The following is a 17,352-nucleotide window of genomic DNA, read 5'->3' as shown; positions in this document are numbered from 1 at the left end:
CAGAACATGTAAAGTTGCCATTGACTTTATTAGTCTTTTTAAATTCACAGACCCAGTACAACCTATCTTACATAGAGTACTGGAAAGGGTTAATAGTTATCCCTTTTTGTCTGCCTCTCATGGAACATTATTTTGTTCCCCTTTCTTTAAGATTTGGCTGGTGGCAGTGGTATCTACCCTATTTTTCCTACCACGGTCTATGTAAATTACCTTGGTACTGTTTTAGACTAAGTTAGTAGCCTCAAACTTAAATCCGCTGGACCCCATTTACTTTTATTTGGTTCCGGCTGGGTTTATTCGCCATTTCTTTTTGTAAAGGTCTTTCTCGTGTTTTACTCTGTGCGCCAAACCAGGTTTGGTTCCTTTGTTCACCGTCCTTTGGCGGGCTTCTGCTCAGAAGCCCTCCTTGGGTGCCTGAATGTCTGAATCCCCCCGGAAGACCTATTGTTTCAGGGTACGGATCTATATTGGAACCTTTATGTAAGTTTGTGGATTATTTCATTAAACCCATCAGTATTACCACAGAGTCATACATCAGTGATACGATGCCCACGGTTCAAGTGTTCGAAACCCTGGATTTTGATCGACAAAAGCATCTACTAGTGACTTTAGATATCAAGTCACTTTACACAAGTATTCCCCAACAAGCCGCTATTGATTGTGTATATGAATATCTTACTGCAACCAATAGGAGGACCAAAGCTCCACCTGAATTCATCATTGAAGTCATGACACTAGCCCACTGCAAGAATTTTTTTTGAATTTGACAAACAGTTTTATCTACAGATCAAGGGAACTGCTATGGGGGCTGCATTTGCCCCGAGTTTGGCAATCCTTTTCATGGCTAAATTTGAACAGAATTTCATATTTAATCAAATCAATATGTGGAAGGACAACATTAAACAGTGGTGTAGATACATCGATGACGTCATATGCCTATGGGAAGGACCAGAAGACATTGCAAAACGTCTTTGTCTGGCTGAACACCTGCAGCACAGACATACAATTTACAATGGAATACAGTAAGACCACTATTAACTTTTTGGACTTGACGATCGGACACAATCAGGGCAAATTAGTTTGCAATACTTTTCGCAAACCGACTGATAGGAACACCCTATTGGATTCCAGAGTGATCTCCCGAAACACATCAAAGAGAACCTATCATATGGGCAATTTCTGCGGATATGCATAAACTGCACCTCTTTAGATGATTTCTACCATGACGCCGACTTGCTTAGTAACAGATTGTACAAAAGAGGTTACCCAAAGAAGTTGGTGTCCTGGTCATTGAAAAGGGCACAATTCACATGCCAGGACTCACTCCTCACTCCCAAAACTCGAGAGGAACCTCAAGACCAAATTACATGTGTGATCACCCATGGCCAACATGCCTTCCAAATCAAACAAATTGTTCACAAATACTGGCCCATTGTCAGACTGTGCCTCCCGGACCAACAGAAACCTTGATTTGCATACAAAAGGGCACAGAACATCAGAGAGCACTTAGTGCACTCCATGTACATCAAAAAATCCTTGCAAAGCAATCTTTGGAACTTACGACCATTAAAAGGACATTACCCATGTGGGTCCTGCTCGGTCTGCCAATTTACATGCAAAATACAGCAATTCCGATTTGGACAAAAAACCTGGATCCTTAATGACATTTCCAATTGTAAAACCAACCAAGTGGTTTATTGCATAGAGTGCCCCTGCAATCTACGTTATGTTGGGCAAACTATGCGCAACATTGGTACACGGATCTCCGAGCATCGGTCATGGATCAGGTGTAAAAATTTCACGTCCCCTCTGGTTCAACATTATTTGGACAAAAAACATACCACACAAGACATCAGATGGTGGGTCATTGAAAGAGTCCGTAATGGGCCTAACATTCAAGGTCGACTCCTGGACCTAGAATGCAGGTGGATACATAGATTGGACTCTATAGAACACGGGCTCAATGAACAACAAATCTTCCCGCATTAATGGATTCGACTAGCTCAGCTGGGATACTCAGACTAACAATCTATCAGTGGGCTTCCATTTTGCCTTTAATGAGTTTTAGCCCACGAATGAGGTACCCCGACCCAGGAGATACCTCTTAGCCGCAATCTTTCCTGAAACGCTACTCCTTTGAAAGAGCATGTAGCCCATTCAACTCTTTTAATACACATGGGAAAGCCATAACTCAGCATTAGCACTCCCCTGTGCATCGCACCGCAGGCATTTTCTGCCTGCTGTCTATGAACACAATGCCGACAGCAGCAGGACTTGATTTTGGGTGTGTGGCACTGCCTCCAATCAGAGCACAGCCCCTGCTGTTCACTGTGTGGAGAGCTGCCACACCCATTTTTTCTGATTCAAGACCGGGCCCATGCTCACACACATAGTCTCCTCTACAGGAGCAAACTCTCACGGCACACATTCTTCAGCCTGGTGCCTTCCAGCGACCCTTACACCTTGTTGACTCTGCTCGCTGGTTGGGCTGGCTTCATCCTGAGTGGTTACTCCGCCCCCAGGGCCTTCTCCAGTAACATCAAGTTGGTTCCGCATTCCTGATGCAAGAACCAAGCAGGCCATTACACTCCCTACGTTTCCATTGGCTGTGAGACATACACACCTTCCTTATCTACAGACGCCAGTATTGCAGACGCCCTCAGCCTGCAGCAGAGCGTCGGCTTGGAACTTGAAACCGAAGCCCGGATTTTTCCACTGCAGACCAGACCAACAAACGTGTGCTCAAGAGCATATATGAGCAACGTTAGGCACAAATTTGAACTACTCCCCAGGTAATGCTTATAGCTTGTGTCTTGTGATATGGTCACCACAAGCATCCTCTTATACCCTTCAATGAAGGCCTTTGTCTCCTCTATTTTTCTCCGCACATATAGGAGCATCCAGGCACCAGCACTTTAGCTGCCAGAGTTTTACCTCATTACGGCGACGCTTTCAAGAGAGGCACGCTCGGACCTCTCTAGCTGTTCTCCTACAAAAAGACTCAGGGAGCAACCCAAGAAAAAACCCAGGTATCTCTCTATCTGCATTCTCAATTTATATATAATGCATGGGTACTCCAGACAATTCCTAACAGCTTCCCACCCATTCCCGGTGGGCACACATTTTTAAACAAATTCAACATGTCACTCCATGTTTGACTTGCACTACTGTTCTATGTGTGCAGCACGCAGCTCTATAAAGGCTCTTTTTAAATATAAGTCTTTAACCATTTTTTTCCAGAGCACGCCGTTCCTGTGCTGCCCATTTTTGGGGTCTTGCTGCACTCTCTCACTGCCCGCAGAAATATCACAGTTTGACTGGTTGGGCCTGTTTGGGGAGCCTGCCCCACAGAGAGATTCATTACAAGGCTACAGTGGTGAGTCAGGCATTCTTTACCCCCACCACTCTCATACTATAGGTGCAATTATTTCCACCTTTTCCTGGTTTCAGCCCCTTATTTTACTCAATTGATTTTAAACGCCTGGACAACATTGTGTCCTTTGAATAATATGTTTGTTGTTACTAATTAACCCAGTTATGTCGAGAAGGGATTAAGTTTCTGACCAATAAGAATTTTATACTTATTTCTTCCTTTCTTTTCCTTTTTTTCTTGTCGTTTCTTGCTATAGGGGCCACCCATCTGCCCTGATGAAGGCGGTTCTCGTATAATAATACACATCCCTCTGATGTATTCTCAAGTTGGATGACTTTACCGCCGAAACGTGTACTATGTGCAAGGGGGTTGTATAAACCCATGTCTTTGGGGTTTTGTTATTATATATTGTGTATATAATGTCCACTTTTGTTTGCTGGCTAGAATCTAATATCTAATCCTGGCCCCGTTCCCCCTGCCACGTTGGCACCTGAAAGACTAGATGCTTTGACACCTGAAAGATTAAATACTTTCTGCATTTAAGCTACTTTGGCACCTGTAAGACTAGATGCTTTGACACCTGAAGGATTAAATACTTTCGGGTTATGCCACATATTGCAAACTAATAATGTACTGAAGACGATTTGAAATTCAGTTTTCACCATTTGTCTATGCTCAGAATATTGAATTCTGTTATATTTATGCGTTCACAATTGCCGTTTGATGTTTTTGTCACAATTGCGTTTTGATGTTTTTGTCTCAATACAAACTATGTATATTCCCAGTCTTTGATGTGTGTAAGTTTCTGTTTCTCTTCTGGACAATTTCATGGGTTATGAACTAAGGGATTCAATCCATTAGTACTAGCATACCAGGTTCCCCAATGTAAATTACTTGTTTTGCTTCATTTATTGACAACAATTGGTGATGAACCTTGGCAGTAGCAGTTCTACCTCCTTTTTGGTTCTGTAGTCTTATGCCCGAGTCTGCTACTAATCACCATGGGCATACCAAAGTCCTCAGTATATAATGAATGTCTGAGGGGGGACACGATTTGAGGGAGGGGTTTGAGACTCCCTACACATGGTCTCCTTGGAGAACCATGTTGCACTCTGTATGATTGGCTATGGTGACTGTCCCGCCAGGACAGCCACCCTGCTGTGTGATTGACAGCCAGGCTGTGTGAATGGGGTAAAACTGCATAAAAAGCAGGTCTCTGGGACATGGAAGGCAGAGTCGCCACTGGATCGAGAGAACCGAAGAGAAGCTGAAGGAAGAGGATCACTGCCATGACTGAACCTCCCGGTGAAGCCCTGCTGCGGGTCCAAATCTCCAAACTTCGACGACAGAGAAGATCTGCAAGGAATGTTCTTCCCTTGAGCTGGTGGGACAAACCAGTTTGCCAAACTCCAAGCCAGGCCTCCCTCCTCTGGTCGAATTTGCTGTGCACAGCTACAGTGAATCGGATAGCCAGGATGACCAGACCCGACTTGGGTTATAAGGAGTGCACCTTTTATTTGTCGCTTATCTCTGCTGCTAGCTGTTAGGCAGAAACCTGTGCAGTTCCCTCAGGGACCACTGCAAAGGATTTAGGACTACAGGTGTTTGGCAGTAAACCCACTTGGTAGCAGTCTGTACCACACAGATTCACTTGGTAGCTGTGGCTGAGCAGTCACACTTCCCTCAAGAAGAGTTAGGCAGTACACAGAGTATTCACAATAGGTCAAGAGCACACAATAGAACAAGTAAACACTGAACAGGGCTTGGTGTAAAAGAGATATAATTATTTATTTAAAACCACATCTAGAAAAACACACAGGCACTAATATTAAGCAATTCAAAAACACGGTCACTAAAAGATATACACTCCCTTAAAAGAATATTAGACAAGTCTTAAGAAAAGCCCCACTTATTTTCAGACAGCGGTGAGCGCTTAACGTAGATGGCACTCTAATAATTTGTTTTTAAAAAGGGAGAGAAAAGCAGAGAACAACTTGAAACAGATCCCAACACTTTTACAAGAACAGAACAGGAGGGGAAGGCAACGTAAAACCGTGAATTCAAAGTCAGTAGGCCGGATCCGCTTTAAGAGGATCGAAACGAAATGTGTCCAAGGTCACACGGTTGCAGTGCACAAAAGTCTTGTAATGGTTCAAAAAGGAGTTGGATCAAAGAAAGGGACCGGTTAGAAGGTCAAGGCGGCCAACCCAGTCCAGAAGGTTGAGGAGTTATTATTACCTTGTTGCAATCTTTAGAAAGGGAGGCCTGGCGGACACGGTACCTTAAAGTGCTGAGAACGCTCCAGCGGTGGCATTTGTTCCTCGCAGCGGATGCAAGTCGGTGCTTCGTCCGGGGGAAGAGAGGATCTCGTCGTGGAAGAAGACAGGAGTCTGTTGCACTGCCAGGGAAGAAACCAGCCGCGGAGTTTCTCAGGTACAAGGAGCGGTCCGTGATTCACGGTTCAGTGTTGAGTGGCTATCCGGCTGCTGGGGTGCTTGGCACGGGCAGTTCGACCACAAACCGGGCTGGGGTGCGAAGAAAGAAAGGTAAACTGGTTGTGCCCACCAGTCAGGGGAAGAAGCCTCTCCAGCCGGGAGATCTTCTCTGTCGTCGGGAAGTGGTGAGTCGGTTCTGCAGGGCTCCACCGGTGGTGTCGTCGTGGTAGGTTGGCTCAGGTTCTCCCTCGTCGGATTCTCAGGTCCTGCGGCGACTTCTGAAGTTCCAGTCCCCAAAGCCCTGCTTTTATGCAGCATACCCCATTCACTCAGCCTAGCTGTCAATCAAACATGCTAAGTGGTGAGCCGGCCGGCTCACCACTTGGGCCAATCACACAGGAGTGCGACTTGAGTTACCAAGGTAACTCAGTCCAGGGTGCCTAAACCCCCTCCCACACCCCCTGTGGTACCCAGACAGAGTGGCACCACTTTTGGAGGCTTCTGTGCAGAAGCCCGCCAAAAAGTGGAACAAAAGGGCTCGACTTGGGTTGGAGTCACAGAAGAGAACACAAACGCCATTTTAGAATCGAGTCGTGGCAAAAAATACCAACCGGAGAATTAATATTATTAAATAAACCGGCGGTATGTTTGAGGCTATGAGAATTAAATAATTAAAGGTGGTAGCCTCGAACAATGGAAAAATCACATAGGGAAATATTCACGGTCGAATATAAAATGTAGTTTCCACTGCCACCAGCCAAAACTCGATCAGGGGGGACGGAGACGTGCCCCCTCGACTAACAGACCCCGGGGCAATCGAATTGCCCCGACCAGTACGTCCACAATATGATGGTTTGTACTGGTTTATGTTAATAATTTGGGACTAGTAAAGCCAATGGTGACTTTACATGCCCTGGGAGACAGTAGTCAGTCCCAGGGTATGGAGTCTATGGTGGGGTGTCACTATGACACCCCTGTGTTACTGCACGGATGGTGCTGTGTAACACACATAGGAAAAACACATGAGACCCTATGGAGTAAAGAACCCCATAGCCCATAAAACACATTACCAGTCAAAGGAATGCCATAAATCATGTCCAAGAGTGGGAGAAAAAGAGTCTCACTCTTGGCAGGAGTAAAAAACAAACTCCAGAAATCCAGCAAAGCTGCTGGGGGACTCACTAGGTTAGGAAATTCAGCCTAAAGAGAGAATTCTCCCTAACACTAGCTTCTTCCCTGGGCAGTGCAGGACCCTCCAGTCTTCCTCCTTTGTGTCAGTCCGACAGTCGCTTCAGGAACCGTGAGCCTGCAGGTTCTGCCAGGAACTTCTGCTTCAGCTACAGAATTCTTCTGCTCTAAAGGTACTGTGCAAACCCGGTTGTTTGTTCCATCCACCCGCGGTGAATGTGTTTGAAATCTTTCACCAATCCGAGGGCTTGTCCTTCTCTACTCTTTTAAGTAACTTTTCTTCTGACCAACTTCGTTTCGAACTCTTGGCAAAGACTTAACCGCAAACTACTCTGAACTGTGTGATCCTCTGCAAAGACTCTGAACCATAAACATTGGCCCAGGCCTATTGAATTGAATCCTCATTGTAGCAAGCCTTTTCTAGATTGCCCTGCCTACTTACTTGTTGGTGCTGCTTAATTGTGAATAACCTTGTCTTTCCCTCCCTTTTAAATTACTGGAGTGCCATTTTGCACACACTTCATTTTGAGCTTAACTTGTCCAGAATTCATTGGGTGTTGTGTTGTACAGAAAGTGTACTCTTGAACACCTCTGAAGACTTGCTCTCTAATCTTGATTCCAACTCTCCTTCCATTCTGATCCGTCTTGACCTTTGCCTCTGCCTTTGATATGGGCAATAATGCCACCCATTTAATTCAGCTCTAAGGTACCCTTGGCATCACGGACCTGGCTCATAACTGGTTGACCTCATTCCTCTCTGACTGACCTTCCCATGTTCAAATGGGCCCTTTTCTCTCCTCCATCTCACTCTCCAGCTGCGGTGTCCCTCAGGGCTCTATCCTCTCGCCTTGGCTTTTCAGCATCTATCAAGCCCCTCTAACCCACTTGATCTCCTCCTTCTCTCCTAACATCCAGTGTTATGCAGGGGACATGCAGCTCTCCTTCCCCTCCTCCGCCTCCTCCTCTTCCTCTCTCCTTCCCGACTGCCTGTCTGCTATTCAGGCATGGTGCACAGCAAACAATCTCTGCCTTAATCCCAGTAAGAAAGAGATCCTCCTCATTGGGACCCTTGCTCCCTCCTTGCCTCCCAGACTCTGGCCACCCTCCTGTGAGGCAAACAAATTGGGGTCATCTTTGACTCCTCTCTCTCCTTCTCTCCTCACATCACAGACCTTGCGAAGAAGGCCCACTTTCAGCTGCACCTCCTCAGAGGCATTCTCCCTGTCCTCACCTTCCCCCAGAAACTCAATGGGCCTCATTACGACTTCGGCAGTAGCCATGCCACTATTGACGGCATGGCTTGCTGCTGAAATCATGTCCGGGTCTGGGTTCCCAGAATGGGGAATTACCGGGCCATTCCCAGTTTGGAGGGCCCAGTAATTCCTCCCTCCAGGAACCCGGGCCCGGACCTTCCCCATTCCCATTTGAGCCCCCATAGGGCTGAATGGGAATGGGAGAGGGAGCAAACAACGGGCTGATTACGAGTGGCCCGTTGTTTGCTTCCTCTTCCCCTCGCGGGACCCCGTAACGATGTCTGGTTTTACCAGGCGTCCTTACTGGGTCCCGTGAGGGGACCTCGTAATGTGGCGGAACGGGTTTAACGGGTCCGCCTCCTTTTGCGGAGCCCGTTAACCCGTTCCGCCAGGGTCGTAATGAGGCCCAATGTCTCCAGAGCTCTGGTCCTTTTCAGTCTGGACTACTGCAACAGCCTCTTACTCAATCTGTCCAACTCCTTCCTTCACCCCCTTCAACTAATCCAGAATAGGACTGTGAGACTTATCTCACCTTCCCCCAGAGACTCAATGTTACCCATGATCTGGTTCTCTCCAGGCGAGACTATTGCAACAGTCTCCTCCTTAATCTTCCTTTGTCCACTCTGCAACCCCTCCAGCTAACCCAGAATAGGTCAGTGAAATGTATCCTTGGCCTCATGTCCAGGGACCACATCTCTGCTGCCCATCAAAGCCTTCACTGGCTGCCCGTCTCAGCACGGATTAAATTGAAATCTCTCTGTATCATCCACAAGGCTATCTGGGGACGGGGACCACTCTATCTTCAATGCTTTCTGACCAAATACCCCCCTTCATGATTCCTGCATTCCTCTGGCACCAACTCCCTGAGTGTGAAGTGGTTTTCCAAACTGAGAGCTGGTGGTCGATCACTTTCCTCGGTGTGCTCCCTCCTGTGGAATAGCCTCCCACTCCATCTGCGTCTTGAGCAGGACCTCCCTAAGCTCTGAAAAAGTCTCAAGACCTTTCTCTTTACCTCTTTCTTCTCATCCTCTCTTCACTTCTAATCATACAGTAGCATGACTGATGTCCAGGGCCCTTTAGTATCTTTGTGGCCTGAACCCCCACATCTCTCATTCACGCTGCTGTCTATTTACTACATTTACTTAGACTAACCCTCCATATGGGAAGTTGCACTGATGTTCTTCTCTTCTAAGCACTTCACTCTTAGCAGATCGCCATGAGCAACACAGGACCTATACCTTACCCCCCTCGCCTCTGCACTTGCACGTTTTGAACACTCAAAAGGGATAGTAGATTTGTCTCCCCTGTTTACCTTCCCCTGTCCCCACCCTGTTGCCCAGTGAGCGCTTCGAAACAGTTTTCGCTAATGGTATAACCGCCTAACAAATGACCAATAAATAAATAAATCATTGGCCTCAAGCCCAGGGACCATATCTCTCAGGCTCTAAAATCTCTCCACTGGCTCTCTTGACTGGCATCAAGTTCAAAACCCTCTGCATCATCCATAAGGCTTTCTGGGGCCTGGGACCCAGCTACATCCAACTCTCGGCCCCTAAATATCTTCCTGCTAGAGCCCACTGGTCTTCCATCTCAAACTCTCTGCAGATCAGAAGCTTCTCAAACAGAGTCAGGGCAGATCTCCCTCCTCCGCAGGTGCCTCCCATCGGGAATTGTCTCCCTTCCCCTCTTTGAATTGAGCTGGATATGGAAGCTTCTCAAGACTTTTCTTTTCTGTTCCTCCTTCCCCGTCCCACTCCTCTGCTAATGTCCCTGTCTTCTGCTTGATTGCTGCCTGGTTCCTCAGATTCTTACAGGGCATCCAACTTTCCTCGTCCAGTCTACCCATGCACTTAGTCTCCCATGACTCCCCATCCCCCAACCTGCACTTTCCCCATCTGGGCCCCCTCCCCCTGCACTAGCCTGGCTGGACCTGCACCCCTTGACCCCCTCCAGCCCCTTACCTCGCACTTAGCACGTGGACCGGACCTTCCTTCCCTGCACTCTCTGGCTCTGTCCACCTGGCCTACCCTGGAACTCGCCTTCCCACAGGCCCTTCCGCTTTGACCTTCACTTCCTCCCTCCCCTCCCCCCGCACTTCTTTTTCTATACTTGCATGATCCGAATGTCACAAGGCCTAGTAGGGCAGTTTTTTGTTGTTGCCATCCCTGCCCTCCCCACCCCCTGTCTTGTTGTGCCTTGAAACACTTGTGTATAGGCGCATTGTAAATACACAATAAAAATAAATAAATAAAATATGTGTCTGGCATGTGCACAAATGGCTTATAGGTTGCGTATGAGTGTCTGATATAAAGTAATGAAATGCACATGTCCTATATGACTCCCATACCTAGGAAAACTCACATTAAAGCAGGTTTAACAGTGATGCGAATTTGTATAAGCATTGGAGGCACATAAGAGTTGTATAGTTCATAAATGTACATCTCTAATAAGTGACATCAAAGTCAATCCTGACTTAGATGTGAGATGGTATATGTATATAAGGGTACATGTACGAAATGTGCATCTCACACGCACATGTACAGTTCACACATAAGATATGCATTAATACTTTTCACATCTTACATGCTTCCTGCACATATAAAAGCTCCCATTCATTTGAGGGTATATCTTTGATATGACTTCTCAATATGTTTATTGAAAACGTAGTGTAGCAGAGTGTCCTGGTGTCACTGGTGTCACTGGTGCAAGTTTTTGGAGCAGAAGTCTTTCCCCCATTACCTTTGTTTGAGGAGGCGGACCTTTCATTCACTACATATTCTACCACTCCAGCGAAGCACTTCAGAGTGTAGCAGAGTGTCACTGGTGCAAGTTATTGGAGTGGATGTTTTTCCATCATTACCTTCCTTTGAGGAGGTAGACCCTTCATTCACTACATGCTCTACCACTCCAGTGAAGAACAGCAGAGTGTAAAAGAGCGTCCTGTTGTCTGGGGGTCGAGGAGAGCAGATCACAGCCTTATTGACATTCCTGGAGAAAGTAAGAAAAAGGCAAAGTAAAACTTCCCATACGGACTGTAGGATACATGGCAGCAGTCCTGGAAATGGTAAGTGCCACAGTCCTTGTGAGTTACTTTTTTTTTTATCCTCCAATGGGACGTGGGAAAATCTCTGATAGCCTTGAAAGGAGTTAACCTGCAGGAGGAGGCCAAAGAGTAAATTAACAGGGTGATTTTCTTACTGTGGATACTTTGTAACACGAAAATAGGGCAAACACATCTGTACCATGATTAGTTACAGCCCAGTTTGTCCAGTTTTCAATAAAACAGTTTGCAACAAAACCGTTTTTAGGAAAACCACTGTGGTTATGGCAAAAACAATTGTGAAGGAACAAGGCAGTGAAGAAGGACAGAAAGAATATGGTGATTTTCTAAATGTCCTTTCCTCCTATCCACACCTCAACCTAGGAAGCGCTGATGGAACGCTTATCAAAAAGGGATAGGAAAAGAAGGTAAACTACTTAATTCTATCTGTAGTAATACATTCAACCTTGTTGATGTTTTTGCCCATAAACCATTCTCTTCCACTATTTGTACGTGTTGGAAGAGACAAGTAGCCAAAAAGCAAAAAACAGTGCATCAGTGGTCTTGGATACAGCCATCCACTAGGATATTCATGTGTTTAATGACCCAGGGATTGCTTGTTAACCCTGGTGCACTGAGATTTAAAAGACACAAACTACAAACAACCCAAGTTTGTATGACAAAACAACATGAAGACAATACATGCTCCACTCTGCGTTTTAGAAATGTTAATGATTAACCAAGGATGGGGTGAGGTAAAAAGATTGCTTACACATACAGTAGGTCAGATTAATGTCTCTACAGTGTATCACTCACAGTCTACCGGTTTCAGTGGCGTAATTCTTATTGGGGCCACTTTCATCAGGACAGTCTTCTGGTTCCCTTAATCTTGGTGGGTCAGTTCAGTACCTGCCAAGTATCGGAACCTATAAGAGGGCGGGAGTATACTTTACCACCTTCTTAATTGTGCCATGGGACTGGATCAGTCAAGAGGTGAACCTGTGGGCAAAGAGAATACACCACAGTCACCTATAGGCTAGTAACCACCAAAAAATGGCTTTGAATTAGCAACTCAGTTATTGCCATTCATTTCTACCACAACGAACGAAATTAGTACCACATTTACCAACAATCACAGATATAAAGGACAGTGTGTCCACTCTGATTGAGTATTTACTTATTTACATATGTAGTTCCTTTGAAATCAGGTTTTTACAATTTGACTTGTTCAAGTACCTATTCAAGTGCCTCATAAATAGGCTATGATTGCACTGTGACTAACTTTCTTTCTAACAGAAATCATGACCAACTGTCCTTGCCAGAAGGGGAAGAGCCTCTCCTCACCCCCATAGGGAGAAGGACATTGGCCCGCAAACATACGGTCCCTCTCCCAACTCATGTGCAATTGAACCAAATAATAGTCAATTCCTCAGAATCAGGTACTAGGAGACAGGATACGAGGGGTGATGAGCCCATTTGGAAATGGTTGGCTAAGCTAGTGGAAAAGAGGGGGGCATGAAATTTCTAACCCTAATAATGGTCACCTTGTGTTGTGCCTATGTTGGAATTTTAGGGGTTGCACACGTTTGTTTTAAAAATAAAGTATTTTTGAATACGTTGACAGGCTGAGCACTGTAATTCTTCAGGAAACTTGGTTAATGGCCACTCTGACTGTAGATGGGTGGATTTTTCTAGCGCGAGAAGTGGAGACGGGCCCTAGGGGGTGACATAAGGGAGGTCTTGCCCCAGGGGTAAACAGCATTATGGGGATGAAGGAGTATAGCTGTGCCTCACCCAATATCCTGATGGGATGTATCACTAGCCAAACTTCAGGAAGGGGTGGGGCCCCTCTAGAGGTATTAACCATTGTAATCTGTGTCCACCCCTCCTCCCTACGAGGAAGACATTACTAAAATGCTTAGGGAAATGGAAAGCATCTTGAGTGGGCTGAAGACCACTAGGCCCATTCTCCTCTGTGGGGTTTTAATGCCACCACACCACTTTATTATATCTCCCCAGAGGAAGACTTCCAGAGAAGAGGAAGGATAGCAGGTAGTGAATCCAGGCTGAGTACACATAGTTGGGGTTTAAGATGGGCCAGCCTGCTAGCAAGATATGGATTTGTGGTGCTAAATTGAGCTCGCCCATCCAATAACCCAGCAAACTTCACGCAGGTGGGTAATGGCAAAAGTAGGATCCTAAACTACATGTTTATAGCTAATAGTCCTACACTTGTACTGGATATATGTGTCCATTCATGCAGGCAACGTGACAATTATCCGATTATCGCACACCTTGACCTGTTGTTGAAGGGGGCGACTGAGGGAGCTACAGCACAACTATACATCAACGAGGCCCAGAATCACATTTCCTGGAACAATGCTAACTTAACCAGGGCAATACCTGTGGCACACAATTCTCTGCATGCGTCCATCAGTGTGGAAGAAAACAATTACCCAGTGCTGGTGTCTCTCTTTAAGAAAGTCTTGAAGGAAATCTAGGAGTGTTCCATTACCAAAACTAGACACCTGGGGAGGGTGCGCGTAGGCTGGACAAATTCCCACTCTCATAAATTTGACAGAGCCATACAAGAAAGAAAGGAAGCTGCAAAAGAATTGTGATTAATTACAAAAGCTGTAACCTCCTTGGCTTCACATAGTGAAGAGACCAAAACCGCTAAAACAAGGAACCTAAAATGGCTAAAAAGCCACAAATATTCCAAAGAATGTCATCTATGGTGGGATTTAGTACTGTCCTCGTTAACAAATGACATAACAAACTACTGACAAATAGTAAACGCAAAAGAGCACAGTGGGGAACTACTTAACGCTGTGCCAGAGCAGGTCTGGATACGCCATATTATGCAGGTTCTGGGTGGAGAACTGCCAGTTAATGAAAGGTGGACAGCACCGGCAGCCAATTGGTCATACGGCCTGGAATCTAATGACATCTTGGGGCTGATTGAGATCAGTAAGGCCTCTAGAGCACCGGGCCCTGACAGGATATGCAGTTCCCTTGTTAAATTTGAACCAGATCGTTGGTCCCTGGTACTACACCACCTGTTTAAATGAATAGAGATGTTACATATGGTACCCAGCTCATGGTGGGACAGTTTATTATTATAATTATTATTATAATAATTATTATTATTATTATTGTGCCCATACTAAAAAAGGGAAGGCATGAGGATCCCAATAATTATCGCCAGAGGATTAAACACGGCAGCTGGGTCAGTGACTTCGTGGGACACCCGCCCTTGCGCACCCAGGCCCACACTTCATGCATTTCCTCCATGCAGGTGCACCTCAAACACCTTCAGGCTGGCTGCAAAGGCCCCAGGGGGAGGGGGGCAAGTAGCTCACCAATCCAGCAGAGAGTATTACCCGGTGCTAAATCATTTGTAGATTGACTGATTCCTGGTCAGTGTTTCGTAAGTAGCAGAGAAGCTACATCAATGCAATCTACTGAAATTCATCTTCGGAGCCAAGCTTTTGTCAAAGGCACCGCTGCAAGTGTCTCCGTCCTTCCTCCTGTGCCACGAGGCCGACAGGAATCTCCTACACATCATGGGTGCACCCAAGGGGGTGTGGCTGGGCGGGGAGGGCTCTTCTTTCTGTCCAGTCAGCCTAGCAGACCAGATGGCCTTGGCCCAGCCAACAGAGGCAGAGTGGCTCGACCCAGCCCTTGGGAGGCAGTGAAGAGAGACTGGGCCTTGGTTCATGGATGGCAGTTTAAGCCCTGGATCCTAGGCAGTGGCCTTAAGGCAGGCACAACCTCAGGGCCGCCCAGCCATCTGGTCAGGGGGTCAGAGAAGATGGCCTGAGTCGCAGCTAGCTTGGCTTTTGTATGCAGCCGGGTTCATGAGCCCCCACATTTTGCAGGCTTAATAGTCATTAGGAAGTGTCTTCCTGTGGGATGGACATGTTGCACAGGAGCCGGACTGGCTCCTCTGCACTTGGTCCAGGATCCCAGAGCAGGCTGGGCCCAACCAGCCTGGCCGCAGAGGCAGAGGCCACACAAGCCCAGCATCTTAAGTCCCAGGCATGACCTGGGGTCTGATAGGAGTCCCAGGGAAGAGCTACTGGGGCTCCCCAAGTCAGTCAGGGTTCCCAGGATGGAGACCTCTCTGGAGTCATCTGGGTTGAAGGAGGTGGAAGAGGAGGCAGATGCCATAGCAGCCCAGCCCAATTCTCCACATTCTAGCGAGGTCGTATTATCAATTTTAAACTTCTCTATCATGACCAACACCACAATACTGCACTAACCCTAACCAGACTAATCCCCTTCCCTATATAGAGCTTTGTGATTCGCCCTGGCTCTTCAAATGCCACTGCCACCTGTCTTGAGTTCTACAAATGTTCATTATTATGGATAGAATGGCAGTGGGCCATTGACACATGATAGGGAAAATTCCATTGTGCCTGTATTAGAAACATACTTGAAGATAACACCTGTGATGAGATTCATAGAATACACTTTAGTATTGTAGGTGGTGTGAAGCATAGTATACAAAACCTTGAAATTCAGTGAAAGAACTTTAGAAAGAGAGAGTCGAGTTCAAAAAGTTCAATGCAACAAAATCTTGACATTTGTTTAAAAAAGCTTTAGGTGAAGTGATATTAAGGTGATGCTCTACCACAACAACATCCATTGAAAATTAGCACTGAGGCTCCTTGTGTGCAGCCCATGAGCACTCTGACATCAGTTTTGACATATATGATGGCATCACAAATGGCTTCACTTATGGCATCACTTACAATATTGTTGATGACATCACTGGAAGCAAGAGCAAAGGTAAGCATTGTTAATGAGTACTAAAGGTGTCATTATATTCAAAGCAAACACCTGTGTGTTTTACATATGCTGTATTTTGACCAGATGCTGTAATGAAACCTGTATGGTTTATTATGCCAACCGTGGCAAATGTTTGTCACTAAATGGGACGTGTCCATACGCAACATTGGTCAACTTACATTTGTTTTAGTTCTCTCTGCCCCATATCTGAGAAGAATAGTGCAACATGTTGGGCATGTTTGTATATTTTATAGTTTATAGTTCATTGCAAAGTGAACACAGCATGCTATTAGTTGCATTATTTAAAAGTTGCTAAAATGGGTCACTATCACTGCACACATCATTAGTTTGGAACATCTGCAGGGGAAACATGGTAACACAGACTGCATGCACACTTCCAAATGTATCCAATGTCCAGATTTTTTTTTACAAGAATGTGTTTTCTCTGTATACCTGTAAATAATTGCATAAGGGACTCTGTGTTTATGGTGAATTTAGCAATTCTTGCACATTGATCAACTATCAATCTTATCCCTGTGTGGCAAGGTCAGTAACCTGGCCTTGTCAAGAGGTGACGGTAGCCCCTCTCAGCAAGAGGTGTGAGGCATATGGAGAAATACAGGATCAATCCTAACATTGAGGAATAGGGCAGCAAAGAGGGCCTCAATTATTTATCCCTTCTCATATGCCAATGTGTATCTGTGCAGAACACTTGATGGTTGGCAGTATGTTTCTCTATATTGTAGAGTCAACCAGCAGGAGAGGAGCCGGGACTGCCAACATGAAAGAGACAACAATCCTCCAGAGCTAGGGATGAAATGCAGCAGATCAGGAGAGGCTGTGACCCAAAATTCCAGAGAACCCACTCCACAACCAGTGCCACTGGCTTTGCATCACCCAAGCCAGTAAGCGTCAAGAAGTAAGAGAACCGGTAAGCTCACAGCTGCACGGCAGTGAAGAAAGATGCAGAAACTCTTTCACGCTCAGACCACTATTTGTTGCAGTTGGCGGTGAACGCCCTAGACCCCCAGCAACCAAACAGCTGGGTTATATCCCAGAGAGGAACTTTACTTATCATGAAGGGGTGCTCGGTCATCAGCCCCATAAGATTTTCCAGGCTGCTATTGATTCACTACGACAGGCCCCTATGTATGCCCTAGATGGGAAAGACAGAGTCATATTGGCCACAGGGATTCATCCCGTCCCAGCAGAGCGAGGTAGGATTTAAGCAGGGGACAGGAAGCAGGAAGTGAGGGTTATTCAGGTGAA

The sequence above is a fragment of the Ambystoma mexicanum genome, chromosome 10 (genome assembly GCF_040938575.1).
Source record: "Ambystoma mexicanum isolate Mex_15411 chromosome 10, UKY_AmexF1_1, whole genome shotgun sequence".
In the NCBI taxonomy this organism is placed as follows: domain Eukaryota; kingdom Metazoa; phylum Chordata; class Amphibia; order Caudata; family Ambystomatidae; genus Ambystoma; species Ambystoma mexicanum.
Note: the sequence above shows the minus strand (reverse complement) of the source record.